The sequence below is a fragment of the Protopterus annectens genome, chromosome 4.part0 (genome assembly GCF_019279795.1).
Source record: "Protopterus annectens isolate FY-2018-M chromosome 4.part0, PAN1.0, whole genome shotgun sequence".
Lineage (NCBI taxonomy): Eukaryota > Metazoa > Chordata > Ceratodontiformes > Protopteridae > Protopterus > Protopterus annectens.
In genome coordinates, this window is record NC_056733.1 from 1,166,867,782 (window position 1) to 1,166,885,721 (window position 17,940).

Sequence of the window (17,940 nt, forward strand, 5' to 3'; positions counted from 1 at the left end):
TGTGGGAAAGTGCTTTACTTTGCTCAGGGAGCAACTACGACTTAATGTAGTGTTCGTGTTTATGCTGTGACAACTTACCAGTCTTTTTTTTTCTGTCAGAATAAATTTTATTTAGAGAGGATTTTAGTGTGTGCTTATACAAACCGTTTGACAACTTCCCTTATGACAGACTTATTCCAGCGGTCCTTACAGCATATGACGCATCATCCTCTTTCACAACATGGAGTTTTGCCTCTGTCCTGCTGGTCTGACCTCCACAGATCCTAGAAAGAAAATTTTCCAATGAATCCTTGCTGCCTTTGCAGATGCAGGTTTCACCTCAACTGGTGGTGGTGGGTGACTCGACAGTGGCCTGCAGTCATTCCTCAGACCAGTCACTTATCTGTCCAGTTTCCACTGGTATAGTTCTTTTCAGCCAGCATGAACTGGGTGTCATAGGTTCATAGGTTAGTACTAGGCTAACTGCCCTTGCAAGCCATTTTAAGCCTAGCCAATTATCCCTTGTGAGACTCAACCCATGCACCTTGTGTTTGTAAGGCAAACACCTTAACCATTAGGCCATCCTCCCATCAGCCAAGTCTTCTTCAGCTGTTCCAGTGTCCGAACCATGCATTGGAGAACTATCTTTAGTTAAAAAAAAAACAAAACTTTGTTGTTGTGGTATCCTCTTTCTCAGCATGTCTGAACAAGAATCAGCGGGATTTAAAATGTGTGAAAAATGTGGGCACAAATTGCCCTTTTCTGATTCCCATAAGTTTTGTCTATACTGCTTGGGCCTAGAACACTTAACAAGAATGCAGTGTATGTCGTGGGTTTAATCCCCGAGCTCTGGGTGACAGAAGAAATTGATTTTGAAACAATTTCTGCCAACTTCATTTTCAGAGACCATAGACCCTGCAAAAAGGTCTTCACCCTCTTCCTCCTCAGCACCAAAAAAGAAAGAAGAAAGATCGGATCCAAAATTAGACAGTCCGACCTTTGTCAGATCTGACCAAACCAGTATTGGATCAAGTCCTTTGTTCCGAAGCCTCTACGTAGGACTAGTTATTTTTATTTTACATTTGTTGACTGGGATTATCCAACCGAACTGAAGAGATCTTTTCAGCGGAGGCCCAGGGAGAAAATTTACAATTTTCATTACAAATTAGCATTAAACAGCAATGTTTACAGGATTATTGCAAGGTATTAAGTAACAATACAATGTTATACAGTGTCATTCAGGAGGACAGAAAAACTATTTCAAGATGTATAAAAAGAAATATGCCATCAAGATGAATATAGTTTTTGAGGTAAGTGGTTACAAAAACCTAGTTTTATCTTAATGTTGTTACATGAAGGCAAGGCTATTGCAATGGAATGTTTCTCTTAGGCAATTTTCCTAATAGATTTTAGAACACAGTAGAAAGAGTAGTCAAGGAAGATTAGAGAGAGCTAGTGAGAAGAGTAAGTTAAGGGCAGAAAGTAGATTAAGGTATGGGAAGTAGCGGATGTTCAAGGAGTGAGAGTGCAGTGGCAAAGGTTGTTCTCATCTGTATACAGCCCCGTCCAGAGTGCCTTCTCCCTTTTTAGAAAGGCGCTCCAAGTCTCCTTCCCTCATCTTCTCATTTCTCCAAGAGTCTTACTGATGCAGATGTGGAGATGAGGAAATTCTTCAGTGTAAATTCAGATGGCAGTGCTTCGGGGAAGGACGCCTGATCCCGTCCTTCCGAGTCGGTCTGGTTTGGATCTGACGAAAGTACTTTCTTCAGATCCGAATACTGGTCTGAGTCTGCCTGCTCCGATATCCTTTGAGCTGGATGACTCTTGGAGCCGATGCATCCCTGTCTAATCCAGGAGGTTATAGTCGACTCTGAGGTTTACAAAAGCCTTCTCTTCCTCTTGGAGCCTCTGCACTGGACAGCTCTGCTCCGACTTCCGCCTCAGGTGGGTTGTTTTTGGAGGGGAGGGAGGTGATGGGCCTTGCATGCTTTCTCAGCTCCATTGTCTTCCTTCTTTCCAGAATGATCTGCTTTCGAGTTTGTGAAGAGAGTGTTCTCTGCTGCAGTAGGTCAGATGCATCATACCACCTTGAATCCACTCTACTTCTGAGATGACTATCTGGCACATTTCACAAGACTTCAAAGAGATTTGATTAAAGAGCTATCAGAATCTTTCTGGAACTGAAACTGCTAAGGCTCAGTCTTCAGTAGCGTCTCACTTGGCTACCCTACAAGCTATAGCTGATTCGTCCATGAGGCTCATCTCGTATGCTACAAAAGGCGCCTCAGGGGCCACAGGTTCAGGTATTTCCATCAAGAGGCATGCCTGGACGCGCCTGTGATTTTTGTGGAACCCTTCCAAGTCCTCATTCGTCAGTACTCTTTTTGACGGCAATTCTTTGTTTGGCCCCCACAGTGAAGGATACACTCTCCAAGTGTGAGAAAGAAGGAAAGACTCTGTCTGCAGTGGACATGCATTTTCCGACCCTTCAAAGGACCTTTTCCAGGAATCATCGGGAAGGTCAAAAACTCTGGTTGAGAAAGATCCAGGGGATGGTTCCCTCAGAGGCAGAGGGGGGGCTACAATGGACGACGACACTAGTGGCAAAGGAGGCCCACAGAACCAGGGGTCTAGAGATTGTTTTTGTGTTAGAACCTTTCAGCGCTCCTGAAAGAAGGCCCTATTGCCCACCTCTGGAGGCAGTCAAGGTTTGCTTATCTGTGCACCAGAGAGCCTGACTAGATATAACAAAAGACATCTGGGTGCAGAGGATTATTTCCAGAGGTTATACAATTCCCTTTTCCCTACCCCCTCCATTTTTAAAAAAAGTCTCGATATTCCACCCAGTTAGAGGAAAGCAGCAGCACTAGAAATCCAAAAGTTGCTAAGAAAGAGTTATTTAAGAGGTCCCACCAGACCAAATAGAATACAGATCTCAAGATTCTTTTTAGTGCCAAAAAAAACAGGACACTGGAGACCAATTTTGGATTTCAGTGTATTGAACAAGTCACTTCGATACACAAAGTTCCAGATGGCCACGGTTCAGTCCATTCTGCCCTTTCTGGGCAAGGATGACTGGATGTGCTCAATAAACCTTCAGGCTGTGTACTATCACATAAAAATGAACAGACAATCCAAAAGGTACTTGTACTTCAAGTTAGGAGCCAGTCACTACCAGTTCAGAGCACTGCCCTTTGGCCTCACCACAGCCCACAGGGTGTTCACTAAATGTATGACAGTAGTAGCGGCAAACTTGAGACTGCAGGGATTGCAAGTGTTTCCAAGTTTAGACAACTGGCTCATTACTGCCCTGACCACTCAACTGATAGAAGCATGAGCTCAGGACTTGTTTACATCTCAGAATATTCCAAGAAAGAAGAAGCCAGCAAGTGTGAGCTGTAAAAATAAATTTAATATATTGTAAAGAACCACATAAACAGACCGGTTTCGGCTAAGGCATTTACCTAGCCTTCATCAGTGTGAAAATACAAAACTTGTTGAAAGGTTCTTATATGATAAAGCTTAATTTATAACAAACTTTCATTGATGAGCTCATATATATATATATATATATATATATATATATATATATATATATTCATTGAGACCAGGCTGAAATAAAGCACCCAATTTTAAAATCCATTTTTTCTCCTTTGCATTTAGTTTAACATGCCATCCTGATTTATTGGGTCTGTCCCCTATTATTTTATCAATGATAATAAATGAAAACTGGCTGTGCTATGTTTGAGGGTATGTTTATACAAAGCATTGTTTGGCCGTTTACACTTAACATCACTGAGATGTTCTGATGTACGTAGTTTGACCGGTCTAGATGTTTGTTCAACATAAAATGCGTGACAGCTGCAAGTAGCCATATATATAACCCAGTCTGTATTGCAGTTGGCGAAGAACTGAATATCATATATGTTGCTTGTATTATTGCTAGAGAAATGTTTTGTTTTTAAAACAAACTTGCAGTTGGTACAATGTCCATAGGGCATACAGCCCACAAGTTTGTCACCTAATATAGAAGTTTGAATCATATGCAAATTTTTGGATTCTGAGTGATGTTTGTAACGATTAAAGTGTGCTGCCAGATTTTTGCCTTTTCTAAATGAAAAAAGACAATTTTCAGATAAATGTTGAGACAAACCACTGTCTGCTAAGAGAATGTTCCAATATCTATCGATAGCATCAATCAATTTATTGGTATTTCTACCATAAGTTGTGGTGAATCTTATAGTGTTAGTGTTTGTATGAGTTTTGTTTTTATATCTGAGGAGATCATCCCTATTAAGTTGTGATGCATGGTTGCTAGCAGTAATAACATGACCCATGTTGTAGCCTCTTTCCTTAAACCTGTCAATCATATCATGACGAAAAGCATGAAATGTGTTGTCATCTGATAAATTGTGACTTAGGGATATTTTTGGCTATATGTTTTAGATGAAAGCCGGATGCGTGTAGTAGGGTGTTGTATTCTGGATGTTTCCTAAATACCTGTGTGCTGAAGGGGTTATCTGTATTCCTAGTTATCAGTACATCAAGGTAAGTGATCTGATGTTGATCAAAATTCATCATAAAATGTAAACCCCATTTGTTGTCATTGAGATAATCAACATATTCCTGTAAGTATTCAAAATCAGACCTCCACACCATCCAGCAGTCATCCAAATACCTACGCCAAATATCAATCTCGGTTAAGTAGAGATTATGAGCATCGTCATAGATAATTTGTTCCTCATTATATGCCATGTATAAATCCGCATATATTGGGGCAAAGGATGCACCCATTGCAGTCCCTCTTATCTTAAGATAACATTGTTTTCCATAATAAAACACATTTTTAGTGAGTACATGTTCAGTGAGACATATAAGGAAAGTGTTAAACCCAGGTTTGTATAATTGTGACCAGTTGTGGCTGGAAATGGTTCTCTTACTGAACCTCTTTCCGAATTTTTAACCAAATATCTTAAACCTTTGCTTAAGTGGGTAAGATCACGGATCCAAGACACTACTGAATTTTTGGGCATCATAAATGATATGCAAATTGAAGATGACTGGTTGCTTTGCACTTTGGATGTTAGTGCATTATACACTAACATACCACATTGGGCAGGTTTAGATGCCATTGAATATTGGCTATACAAATCACAATTATACAAACCTGTGGGTTTAACACATTCCTTATATGTCTCACTGAACATGTACTCACTAAAAATGTGTTTTATTATGGAAAACAATGTTATCTTCAGATACGAGGGACTGCAATGGGTGCATCCTTTGCCCCAAAATATGCGGATTTATACATACATATACTGAGGAACAAATTATTTATGACGATGCTCATAATCTCTGCTTAACCGAGACTGATATTTGGCGTAGGTATTTGGATGACTGCTGGATGGTGTGGAGGTCTGATGTTGAATACATACAGGAATTTGTTGATTATCTCAATAACAACAAATGGGGTTTACATTTTACGATGAATTTTGATCAACATCAGATCACTTACCTTGATGTACTGATAACTAGGAATACAGATAACACCTTCAGCACACAGGTATTTAGGAAACATTCAGAATGCAACACCCTACTACACGCATCCAGCTTTCATCCAAAACATATAGCCAAAAATATCCCTAAGACACAATTTATCAGAATGAGACGCATTTGTTCAGATGACAACACATTTCATGCTTTTTGTCATGATACGATTGACAGGTTTAAGGAGAGAGGCTACAACATGGGTCATGTTATTACTGCTAGCAACCATGCATCACAACTTAATAGGGATGATCACCTCAAATATAAAAACAAAACTCATACAAACACTAACACTATAAGATTCACCACAACTTATGGTAGAAATACCAATAAATTGATTGATGCTATCAATAGACATTGGAACATTCTCTTAGCAGACAGTGGTTTGTCTCAACATTTATCTGAAAATTGTCTTTTTTCATTTAGAAAAGGCAAAAATCTGGCAGCACACTTTAATCATTACAAACATCACTCAGAATCCAAAAATTTGCATATGATTCAAACTTCTATGTTAGGTGACAAACTTGTGGGCTGTATGCCCTGCGGACATTGTACCATCCGCAAGTTTGTTTTAAAAACAAAACATTTCTCTAGCAATAATACAAGCAACATATATGATATTCAGTTCTTTGCCAACTGCAATACAGACTGGGTTATATATATGGCTACTTGCAGCTGTCACGCATTTTATGTTGGACAAATATCTAGACCGGTCAAACTACGTATATCAGAACATCTCTGTGATGAGTGTAAACGGCCAAACAATGCTTTGTATAAACAATACCCTCAAACATAGCACAGCCAGTTTTCATTTTATTATCATTGATAAAATAATGGGGGACAGAACCAATAAATCAGGATGGCATGTTAAACTAAATGCAAAGGAGAAAAAATGGATTGTAAAATTGGGTGCTTTATTTCAGCCTGGTCTCAATGAATATATATATATATATATATATATATATATATATATTCATGAGCTCACCAATGAAATTTTGTTACAAATTGAGCTTTATCATATAAGAACCTTTCAACAAGTTTTGTATTTTCACACTGATGAAGGCTAGGTAAATGCCTTAGCCAAAACCGGTCTGTTTATGTGGTTCTTTACAGTATATTAAATTTATTTTTACAGCTCACAGTTGCTGGCTTCTTCTTTCTTGGAATATTATGTTACTAGCCGTGCATTCACCTCCGTGCAGGGGAAGCTTTTCTTGTGTACATCTCAGAATAACCATAAATTACAACAAGCCTCACTTAGAACCAACCCAGACATTAGAATTCATAGGGGTAGTGTTCAACATGGTATCTGTGGTAGCTTCTCTTCCTCTATCAAGACTGCAAACGATATGGATGCAGGTCAGGAAAATAATTTGTAGTACCAGAATTTCTGTTCGATTGATTCTGCAAGCCCTGGGATTGATGTCAGCTGCAATAATTTTAGTTCCTTTTAGCAAGATTCCATGTGAGAATTGTACAGTGGATGCTAGCAACACAATTGTCCCTGCTTTCTCAAACCATCTCAGCAAAGTTAAAGATAACTCAGATATGCAAAAGATACCTGTGCTGTGGATGCAGTTGCAACAGGTATTTCAAGGCCATCCTTTCATCCTCCCTCAACCCAAGGCTATTGTGACCACAGACATTTCCCAGATTGGATGGGGAGGGGCATTTTCTGGGGGAAACCGCCTATGGCACTTGGTCCCCAAAGAGACCAACTCGCATATTATTGTTCTGGAGATGAGAGCAGTGCTTTTGGCGTTGCAGGCATTCCAAGACTCCATTCCTCTCGGAACAGTTGCCTTCCAGACAGACATGTCAGTTGTTTGGTGCCTCAACAAACAAGGACAACCAGGTCTTATCCCCTGTGTCAAGAAGCCCTCTGAGTATGGAAGTGAGTGATGCCTTCCAACCTGTTTTTAATAGCAACGCATATTCTGGGACGTCCAGCATGATTGCAGACAAACTGAGTAGGTTCATCTTGCTACCTCACAAGTGGTCCCTCAACAACAAAGTGACTGATATGATTTTCACTCAGTTGGGCCAGCCTTGCTGTGATCTTTTTGCCTCTCCCCTGAATAAGTGCAGCAGCTTTTTTACCCTAATCCCTCCACTGAGGGAATCACCAAGGGATGCCCTACTCCACTGTTGGCCCCCGGTCTTCTGTATGCTTACCATCTGACCCCCTTAATTCTCAAATTCCTGCAGAAAGCAGGCTGGTTGAAGAGCAGAGTTGTCCTCATTGCACTTTACTGACCTTGGCAAATTTGATTTCCACTTCCTTGGGCCTCACCTACAGTATCCACTTTGGAGTCTGGATCAAATTACAGACCTACAGTCCCACCCGACAGGCATGGTCCACCCAGATAACTCAAGCCTCAAACTAGGGTTTCTCCAGTTCCTTTAATAGCCAGACAACCAATGCTGTCTTCCCCTGTCCATTCCATACTTTTATCTTCCCTTAAGCCTACTATGAAACTTTACAGAAGTAAATGGAAGAGGTTGGTCTGTTGAGCCGTCAAAATCGGATTGACCACTTCTCAACTCCAGTTCAGTCTGTTCTGGAATTTTTGGCAAGTCTATCTAATGAAGGGTGCTAACTGATCAACTACAAAAGTCCAACTAGCAGCAGTCTCGTAATTTTCAGATTGGATTTAAAAATTCTTTGCGGGCTTCCTCTAAGCTGTGCAAAACCTTGGGAGGCACTGTCCTGCTCAGGGCCCCTTTACAAAGACCCCACTCCACCTTGGGATTTAAATTTGGTATTGCAAGCCTTAATTTACTCTCCCTTTGAACCAGCAGCTGAATGTGAGCTTAAATTCCTGATATGGTAAACTGTCTTTCTAGTTGTAATTACATCAGCTCGACGAATTTCAGAACTTCCAGCATCATCTTCTAAGCCTATCTATTTGAATTTTCATAAGGATAGGGTAATGTTACATACCAGCACTTCCTTCCTAAGGTGGTGTCAGAATCCAACATCAACCAGTCAATTAATTTGCCAGTATTCCTTCCTAAATTTGTAAATAAAGGTGAATATATGCTGCATTTATTGGATGTCCAATGACAATTACATTTTTATTTGCAAAGAACAAAAGAAATTAAAAGGACATATCAGCTGTTTATCTCCTTTGCATATACTAAAGTGGCGAATCAGTTACAAAGGTAACTCTAGCTAAATGGTTGGTAGATTGTATTTCCTTTGTCTGTAAAAAGTTGAATCTCCCCTTACCAAAACCTTTAAAAACTCATTCAACCAGGTCCATGGCAACAACTTCTTGTTTGAGTCTAGAGCCTCCATGGACGATATATGTGCTGCTGCAACTTGTCAAATCCTCATACCTTTGTCTCTGATTACAAAGTAGATCTGGTTTCAAGGGGAAGAGCAGCCTTGGCTCAACCATACTCCGGGATATCCTTAGAGGTCCACCCAGGATTTTGGGTAGCTGGGGACTCTGTCCCATTAGTTGAGGAATGAATGAAAATAGACAACATCAGATAAAGAAGTTATGTACTCACCATAATGCATGATTCATCAAGAATGAAGATGGACAACACAGATGTAACGTTATGGTGAGTACACAACTTTTTTCCTTTAAATCAAAGGGGCTAAAGCTTCTAGTCTAGAATGTTTCTACTGTTAAAGAAAACTTATTGTAGATCTAGATCCTTCCTTCCTAAATCTGGATCTGAAAGTTCCTAAATTCAAGGTGTTGGAGTCTGGTACCTGTCATTCCCCCGGAAAGGTTTGTGGTAACATTTGATCTTAAAGATGCATACCATCACATTCCTATATCCAAAGGCTTCATGAACTTTATTAAATTTTCCTGTGTCTGGGTCACATTAACAGTTCTCTGTACTATTTTAGTTGTCTAGTGCACCAAGGTTGTTTACAAAGTGTATAGCTCCAGTCGTAGTTTATTGCAGACTGAATGGCGCTTGCGTATTTCCTTATTTAGATTACTTGCTTTTCTTTCCAGAGTCGTTCCCAGAGGTCAAGTCATTACTATTGGTTTCTTCTTCTCTGACCAGTCTGGGGTTCTATTTAAATATGCAGAAAATAGCAAGCAGGTTGGAGGGGACCGTTAGAGAGCAAGAACTTCAGTTTTGCATTCCATTCCCCTATCCCTAGTTGAAGTCACATGGGATGAAACTAAGCACAGATAAGACAGTGGTAATAGCAGCAAATTGGGGAATTTGGAAGAAGCTGAGAACTGAGATTGAAGGGAAGAAAGTGGAACAGGTAAATAGCTTCAAGTATGTGATAGGGGTGGTTGAGGACAAGAGAAATCTGAATGAAGACGTCAAAGCTAGAATCGGAGGTCTGCAGCCAACTAGCATAGTCTCTCCATTGTAGTGTATGACAGAAGAATGCCAAAGAAACTGAAAAGTAAGGTGTAGAAGACAGTGGTGCAACCAGTAGTACTGTATGCTACAGAAACCTGTGCAGTAAAGGCAGAAAAAATGAGGAAGATAGAGGTAATGGAAATGAAGTGCCTGAGAAGAGTGGTAAGGTGCACACTGGAACAGATGAAGAAATGAGTACATGAGCAGAAGCCAAAGTAGCTCCATTTGCAGAAAAGATCAAAGCAAATAGATTACTGTGGTTCAGCATGTGCAGACAAGCAGAAGACAATCTGGTGAAGAAATTTGGGACAGACAGGAACAAGGTAAGAGGAAACGAGGACTTCTAGTAAAGAAGTGGATGGATTATGTGAAAGAAGATCTACAACAGTCAAACATGAGTGTCGAAAAAGGCAGGAGTGTGCCACAGAATCGAGAGAGATAACCAGTTACCAGAGACCAGTTAACATGATACACCAACCCCATGTAGAAATTGGTAAAAAGGGGCTGATGCAGAAATGCTCTTCGACTCTGTCAACACAGTATGGTCTTTATAGAATGTCTTATTGACTTCCTTTCTTTTAGATTCTTTCTTTTTTTTTTTTTTGAGAGGGTTGATTTTTAACTGGAGATTTGAAAGTTTCAGCCAGAGGGTATCTAAGGATCCTGAAGTTCATGACATCTATGATTCTCGTGAGTCTTCTTTGCAAGTTACACATGAAAGATTCAGTGCTTTCTTTAAAAAATAAATAAATATATATATATATATTTATATATATATATATATATTTATATATATATATATATATATATATATGTACACACACACACACACACACACATGAGCCCAGTATTTGCATCCCCTGGAATTTCATATTTCAATTTTGGGATTTGTTAAAAAGGAACCTCACTGATGGAGACTGCAAATGCAAGCAAATTCAGGTCTCTCCTTTTATCTGTAGTACCGACACCTCAGATTTTGCTTGGAGTGCAGATGTTCTTCGTGTTTCACTGTTGTAGTCATATTTGGGTAATCTGCTGGCAGGTTGCCCTCAGTCGGCCTGATTAACAAAGTCTTGGGTCCTGCGTCGGTTGCTGTCCCTTCTTCCATGACGTCTGGTCGTCAGGGGTATAAAACATGCAGCCGATGCCATTGCATCAGTCTTTCTTGCTGCGCGGTGCCTGAAGCAGAAGCAGTTTGCAAGTGCCGGTTGGCCGACTCCTGAAATTTTCATTTTTGAGTTTCAGAACCAAAGTCTTCAACTAAAAAGCGAAGTACCCCATTGGGGAAACTTTTTCTTGCTCCTTACCGATGTCAGTAAAAGTTAATAATTGTATTACTTGTGGGAAGCAAATACCTCATAAGGATTTCCATTTGTACTGTATTCCTTGCCTAGGCCCTGACCACGAAGTACCTTGTTGTCGGTTTTGTGCTTTATTTAATCAGAGCACCACCCGTTGTTGGTACATTTTTGCTTCTAAATGTTTCGTTTCTCGGTTTAATTGTCCAGAAATTACATCTGTTAGCAATCTGACTACTGGAATACCGAAAAAACACAAAGAAAGAGACAGGATGTTGAGGTCCAAAACTGCCAACGACGCTTCTAAGCCAGTCGCCAGTTCGCCGGTACTAGTGAGGCACTTTCGCAGCCCCTGATACCTGCTACTTCTGATTCGCAGGCCTCTACTGAGACCTATTCAGAGTCTGGTATGCTGTGAGATGCTTCACCTATGGAACCCATGGATCTCTCTACCTTGGATGGGTCCAGAGCCGCTGTGCAGGCACCGGCTTCTGAGGGGTGTATTCAGGCCTACAGATTTGTATATTAAACCGACTCCACCTTCAATATTAAGGCCAAAATCTCGATCTATGCCTAAAAAACCGATGCCCAGGCCACATGTTCAGGCCTCTATGCCTAAAAAACAAATGATCAAAATGGCTGAAGATTTAATTACTTCAATCAGGGGTAGTCACCCCCCCCCCTTCTAAGAGGCCTAGGGCTGAACTTGACTGTGAATCTTCTGAACAGGTCTCTGTTTCTTCTGACTGTTCTAATGAACAGGATTTGTCCATACCTACTTATGAGGACACTGATGCAGAGGATTCCATTCCTTCTGCTTCTCCCCCTAAAGATTTTTCTTTTGGGGAAACTTTACATACCTTAACGGAGCATTTCCACTGGGAAAGTCAGGATTTCTCTGAATCCAAAAAGATGCTTAGGGATTTCCTTCTTCCTCAGCATAGACCTTTGGCTATACCTCCTGTACTAGACATTGTTGATGTGTTTTCAGAATCCAGTATGGCCCCTGATTTTCTGCCTCCAGCCCCTTGGAAGCCAGAGAGATACTACAGGGTTCCTGACTCCCACAAATCCCTTTTCAAAAATCTTGTTGCGGACCCCGAAACCATTTCTCAAGGACCCAAGAGCATTAAGGCTTCTACTGCTAAAAATCCTACCCCTTCTGATAGAGACTCCAGGGCGCTGGATAGATGGGGTAAAAAGGTTTATACTTCTGCAAACTTGGCAATCAGGGCTTTAAACTGGCAATTCCATATGCTAAAATATCATGGGACTGCTTAAACAGAAACTGATGTTGATTTCTGACTTTGTGGAAAATAAAGATTTACAGGATTTATTGCATTCAGCTGAACAAGTTGGAAAACATACTTTGCAATGTGGTTTTGATTCTTTAGAGGCCTATTGCAGGGCTACTGTTACTGGGTCTGTGCTTAGAAGGCATGCTTGACTTAAGGAGCAATCTCTGCCTGATCATGTTAAAGCAAAATTGTTGGATGCTCCTTTGCAGCAGGACCGTCTGTTTGGCAATAAGGCTGAAGAAGTTCTAAAAAATATGGAAGATAAAGCTAAATCTATGCAAACTGTGAAAGATTTCTTACAGGTACAACCTCCAGATTTAGTAGGCACTGGCCTACTAAGAACTGGTCCTTTCCAGTTCCTTCCAGAGCCACTCAAGCCAAACCCAGGCATTCCAAAAGCACCAGGTTTCAGTTCCAAGGGACTTTCAGAACTAAGCAATGGGATGCCTCCTCTTCCAAATCTGGAAACAACAAGACATCTTCCTATGGTAAACAGTATCAATGACTTTCCTTTAGAGTTACCAAGCACTTACCCTTTAGCCGCCCCTTTGGGGGGAAAACTGGCACTTCATGCAAAAAACTGGCAACTTATAACCCAGGACAAATGGGTTTTAAATAGTGTCCCAGGGATACAGATTTCATTTCCACACGTTGCCAACTCCAAACGGATGGCCAGACCTGCCCCCAAATCAGTGGTCAGAGGCTCTGAAACAAGTGCTTTCCCTCTTAAACATGGGGGCAGTTCAGTTAGTACCAGAACAGGAAAAGGGACAAGGTTTCTATTCCAGACTTTTCCTGCTACCCAGAAAAGACAAATCATGGCGTCCAATTCTGGACCTGTCTACTCTAAACACCTTTCTGGACATTCCAAAATTCAAGATGCTGACTCTTCACCAGTTACTTCCTATGCTAGGCAAAGATGCCTGGTTGGCAACTCTAGATCTAAAAGAGGCTTACCTGCATATCCCAATCAGGGAATCTTGCAGAAGATACCTCTGCTTCAAAGCAGGTTGCTTGCATTATCAGTTCACTGCACTGCCTTTTGGCTTATCTACTGCGCCCAGGGTCTTTACAAAGTGCCTGGCTCCAGTAATTGCATTTTGCAGGCAAAGAAATACTCAAATATATCCATACCTGGACGATTGTCTAGTTCAGGCAGAAAACAAGGCTACCCATTCTTCTAAAACATCTGGTGTTTGTAAAAAGGGTTCTGACTTGTCTAGGGTACACCATAAACAAAAATAAATCACAACTAGTACCCTCTCAAAAAAATACATTCCTGGGTGCAAGCTTGAATACAACTGCCCAGATGGCTTTCCTTACGCCAGAAAAGCAAATTCAGTTGGTGACTTCAAACAGGTGGCCACAAAAACACTGCTATCTGCAAGACAAATGCTGCAAGCCTTGGGGTTCATGGCCTCCTGCATTCTTCTAATTCCATATGCAAGACTGCATATGAGGAAACTTCAGTGGTACTTAAAAAGTTTATGGTGTCAACATTGTCACAGCCTGGAAACAATTATTCCTATCATACCTTGCCTGCAACTAGAGTTCCTATGGTGGGCAGAGGCCTGCCACCAAAACAGGGGACTGCCATTCACACCACACCCTGCCGCCCAAACCCTAACTACAGACGCATCAGACTATGCATGGGGGGCTTATCTGGCAGGGAAGTGCATTCAGGGCAAATGGAGCCCGAATCAAATGCACCTTCATATCAATCAAAAAGAAATGCTTGCTGTTCAGAATGCACTGACAGCCTTCAAGTACTACCTTCATCCAGAGCAACTAATGGTAAAGACAGCACCACAGTTATGTGGTACATAAACAAGCAGGGGGTACACATTCCTACCCCCTCTGCAGACAAGCCATGGTATTGTGGAACACGGCCTTGAGCTGTCAAGTACAACTACAAGCTCCATTCCTGCCAGGAAAGCTGAATATTTTGGCAGACGAACTAAGCAGAAATCTCATGGACCCACATGAATGTTAACTGGAACCACGGATTTTCAACATGTTGACACGCAAATGGGGGAGCCCAGACGTAGATCTCTTTGCCTCACCCCAGAACTACCAGTTGGACAAATTTTGCAAAAGAACTCCTCACTAAAAAGCCTGAAAAGTGGATGCTCTGTCCTTCAGCTGGGAGAAAGTCAAACAGGACAAACTAACTGGCCTTGCCAACACTGGTACCCACTCCTACGCAGTCTGGCACAAATTTCTCCATGGTATCTGCCTCAGACACCTTCCTTACTGTCTCAGCAGAACAACCAAATTCTGCACCCTCAGCTCCAAACATTGAATCTTGCTGCTTGGCTAATCACTTAAATTCCCCCTTAGCATCCCTCAGCAAATCTGTGATGGATGTCATTTTGGAGGCGAGAAGACCTAGTACTAGAAAATCTTATGCTGACAAATGGAAAAGGTTCTGTGCCTGGAATCAATATCAAAGAATGAGCACAGAAGTGCCCAATTTATCTCCGATTTTGCAATACTTAACGGAGATGCTTCACAAGGGGCCTATCTTTTTCTTCCATAAAAATCCATGCCTCAGCCATTTCAGCTCATTACAACACAGAACCCCCCCTCTTCTCTCATCCTCTGCTAAAGCAGTATCTCAGAGGGGCCAAAAACTTAAAGCCACCCAGGAGAGTGCCAACCCCTGCCTGGGACCTTAACTTTGTATTGTAGAAACTCACTCTACCTCCTTTTGAGCCAGCTGCTACTGCAGACTTAAAATTTCTTTCCTGGAAAACAGCCTTCCTTTTAGCAATCACTTCGGCTAGAAGGATTTCTGAATTACAGGCCCTTATGGCAATGGAGCCTTTCATAATCTTTCATGTGGACAGGTTGTCACTCAGGACCAACCCATCCTTCATGCCCAAGGTGGTATCCAGTGTGGCTCTTAATCAGTCCATTCATTTGCCAACTTTCTTTCCCAATCCACAGAACAAGGGGGAGCGGATTCTGCATTCATTGGACGTACACAGACAACTTAGATTTTACTTGGACAGGACTAAATCTCGAAGAAAATCTGAACAACTGCTGGTAGCATTTGCTGCAGGGGCAGAGGGAAAGGCTATTTCAAAGCAAACCATTTCCAAATGGAGCAGAGGGAAAGGCTATTTCAAAGCAAACCATTTCCAAATGGATACGCCATTGTATTAATTTCTGCTATAAGCACCATGGAAAACCTATTCCCCAGGGGATCGGATCCCATTCCACCAGGGCTGCATCTACTTTTACAGCCTTTCTCAGAGTTGTTCCTACCAGGGATATTCTAGATGCTGCTACCTGGAGTTCAGTTCATACTTTCACCAAGCACTATCATTTACCAATTTTCTCTAAATCCAGAGCTGGCTTTGCCACTGCTGTTTTGCAGAGCCTTATAGCTGGTCCTAATACTTCATAAATCCATCCTCCCCACCTTAGCTGTGGGAATCTACCCAAATGTAATGACTGCAACAGTGAAACACGAAGAACATAGTACAGTGGTGTACACTTACCATAAATGTAGGTGTTAGAGTGTATTCACTGTTGCAGTTCTGGCTACCCTCCCTCCAGCCCCCTGTTTTTGCTCTTACTATGCCTCTCCTTTTTTTTACTACACTTAAAAGCCTTTTTGGTGTATTTGCTTTTATTTGGAGGTATATATTTTTGTGTTGTAAATTATTTATATATTTTGCTCCCCATTTGGGGGGCACCTGACATGTGCGGCAAGAAAAACTGATGTAATGGCGTCGGCTGCATGTTTTATACCCCTGACTACCTGACATCATGAAAGAAGGGACAGCAATTGACGTAGGACCCAAGACTTTGTTAATCAGGCTGACTGAGGGCAACCTGCCAGCAGATTACCCAAATGTAATGACTGCAACAGTGAATGCACTCTAACATCTACATTTATGGTAAGTGTATACAACTGTACTTTTCATTGGAGGTAAAAGTGCAAACCCTGTGGAATTCCTTAAATAGATCATAGCACCTAAATGTCAAGGAGTTGTTTGCTGTGATTCATGTCTTAAAATGGCTTCATTGTCTGTGATGGCCAGTATCTCTTGAGGTAATTACAGCCAACACCACAGTGATGTGGTGCATCAACAAGCAAGGTTGTACCCTCTGTGCAGACTTGCAATGATGGCTTGGGATGTAGCCCTTCAACATTTATTAACCCTCCAAGCATCCTAAATTCCATCAGAGTAAAACATAGTGGCAGACAAGCTGAGTATGACCAGTACAGACCCTCATGTAAGGAAGTTGAACGAGGCATTCCCATGGATGGGAATGTTCCTTTGTGCAATTTCACCATTTCCCCTAATGTCCATGGTAATAATGAAAATTCAGAAGAAACTCCAAAAGTATTTGGGGTGACTCCCTTTTGGTCCAGCAGCAGTAGTTCTCAGTGCTTATGGAATTGGGCAAATGGCAATTATTACAAGCATTCTAACAAACTAGAAATACTCACACAACACAGGGGAATGTGATGCACACTGATCTCGGACATCTTCATCTAACTGCCTGAATGATTTCATTTTAATTCCTTTTAAGCACCTCTTTTCCGAAGACATGCTGCAGGTACAAAAGAGAGAAGTAGACGTGCTACTAGAAAAATCTTACATTGGCAAGTGGAAGCGATTATCTAGTTGGTGCCTAGACAATATGTCCAGTCAATGATTATGTATCACTGATGTACAAATGTTTGAGAGTTTACTAGTCTCTGCCCTGTCATACTCATTTTATCATGGTACATCTTAAGGCCATTTCAGCACATCTGCCTATGGATCGTCTGCTTTCTTCTATGTTTTTGGTAAAACAGTTTCTTAAAGGAATTTTACACCTGCAACCTCTCAAACAGGTTGGTTCGTTCTGGGATCTTAACTTTGTGATAGAAAAGTTAACCTTGTCTCCATTTGAACCTGCACATAAAGCAGATTCATAATTCTTTACATTGAAACTACTGTTCTCATTACTCTGACATCTGCAAGAACAGTATCTGAGTTACAAGCTCTCATGGTGGGCGAATCCTACCTGGTCTTCTATAGGGATAAGGTATTAGAAAGAACAAATCCGTCATTCACACTCAAGGTGTTTTGAGTTCTGTTTGAATCGAGCCATCAATCTCCCAGTGTTCTATGCAGAACCCAGAAATGGGGAGAATGGATTCTACATAATCTGGATGTGCATAGGCAGCTCAGGTACAATCGTGATACAACCAAGTCCGTTATTAAAGCTGACCTGCTCTTTATTTCTTATGTTGGCACAAGTAAAGACAACCCTCATCAAAAAATACTATTTCTAGGTGGTTTTCCCTGGCTATTGCTTTGTTATGCCCACTTTGGGAAAGCAGAGGCAATATCATGGCCCACTCTACCAGGGCCTTGTCTACCTCATTGTCCTGTTGGAAAGGTGTGGACTTAAAGTACTGTAGAGTCAGCTACGTGGTCCTCTGTACATACCTTTACAAGACATTA

General features: G+C 41.3%; 1 protein-coding gene across 3 annotated transcripts in view; it reads left to right on the plus strand.

The window, feature by feature from the left end:
- CPEB4 (cytoplasmic polyadenylation element binding protein 4) overlaps window positions 1-17,940 on the plus strand; it is a 982,215-nt gene that overhangs the window by 744,041 nt on the left and 220,234 nt on the right. The window lies entirely within an intron of this gene.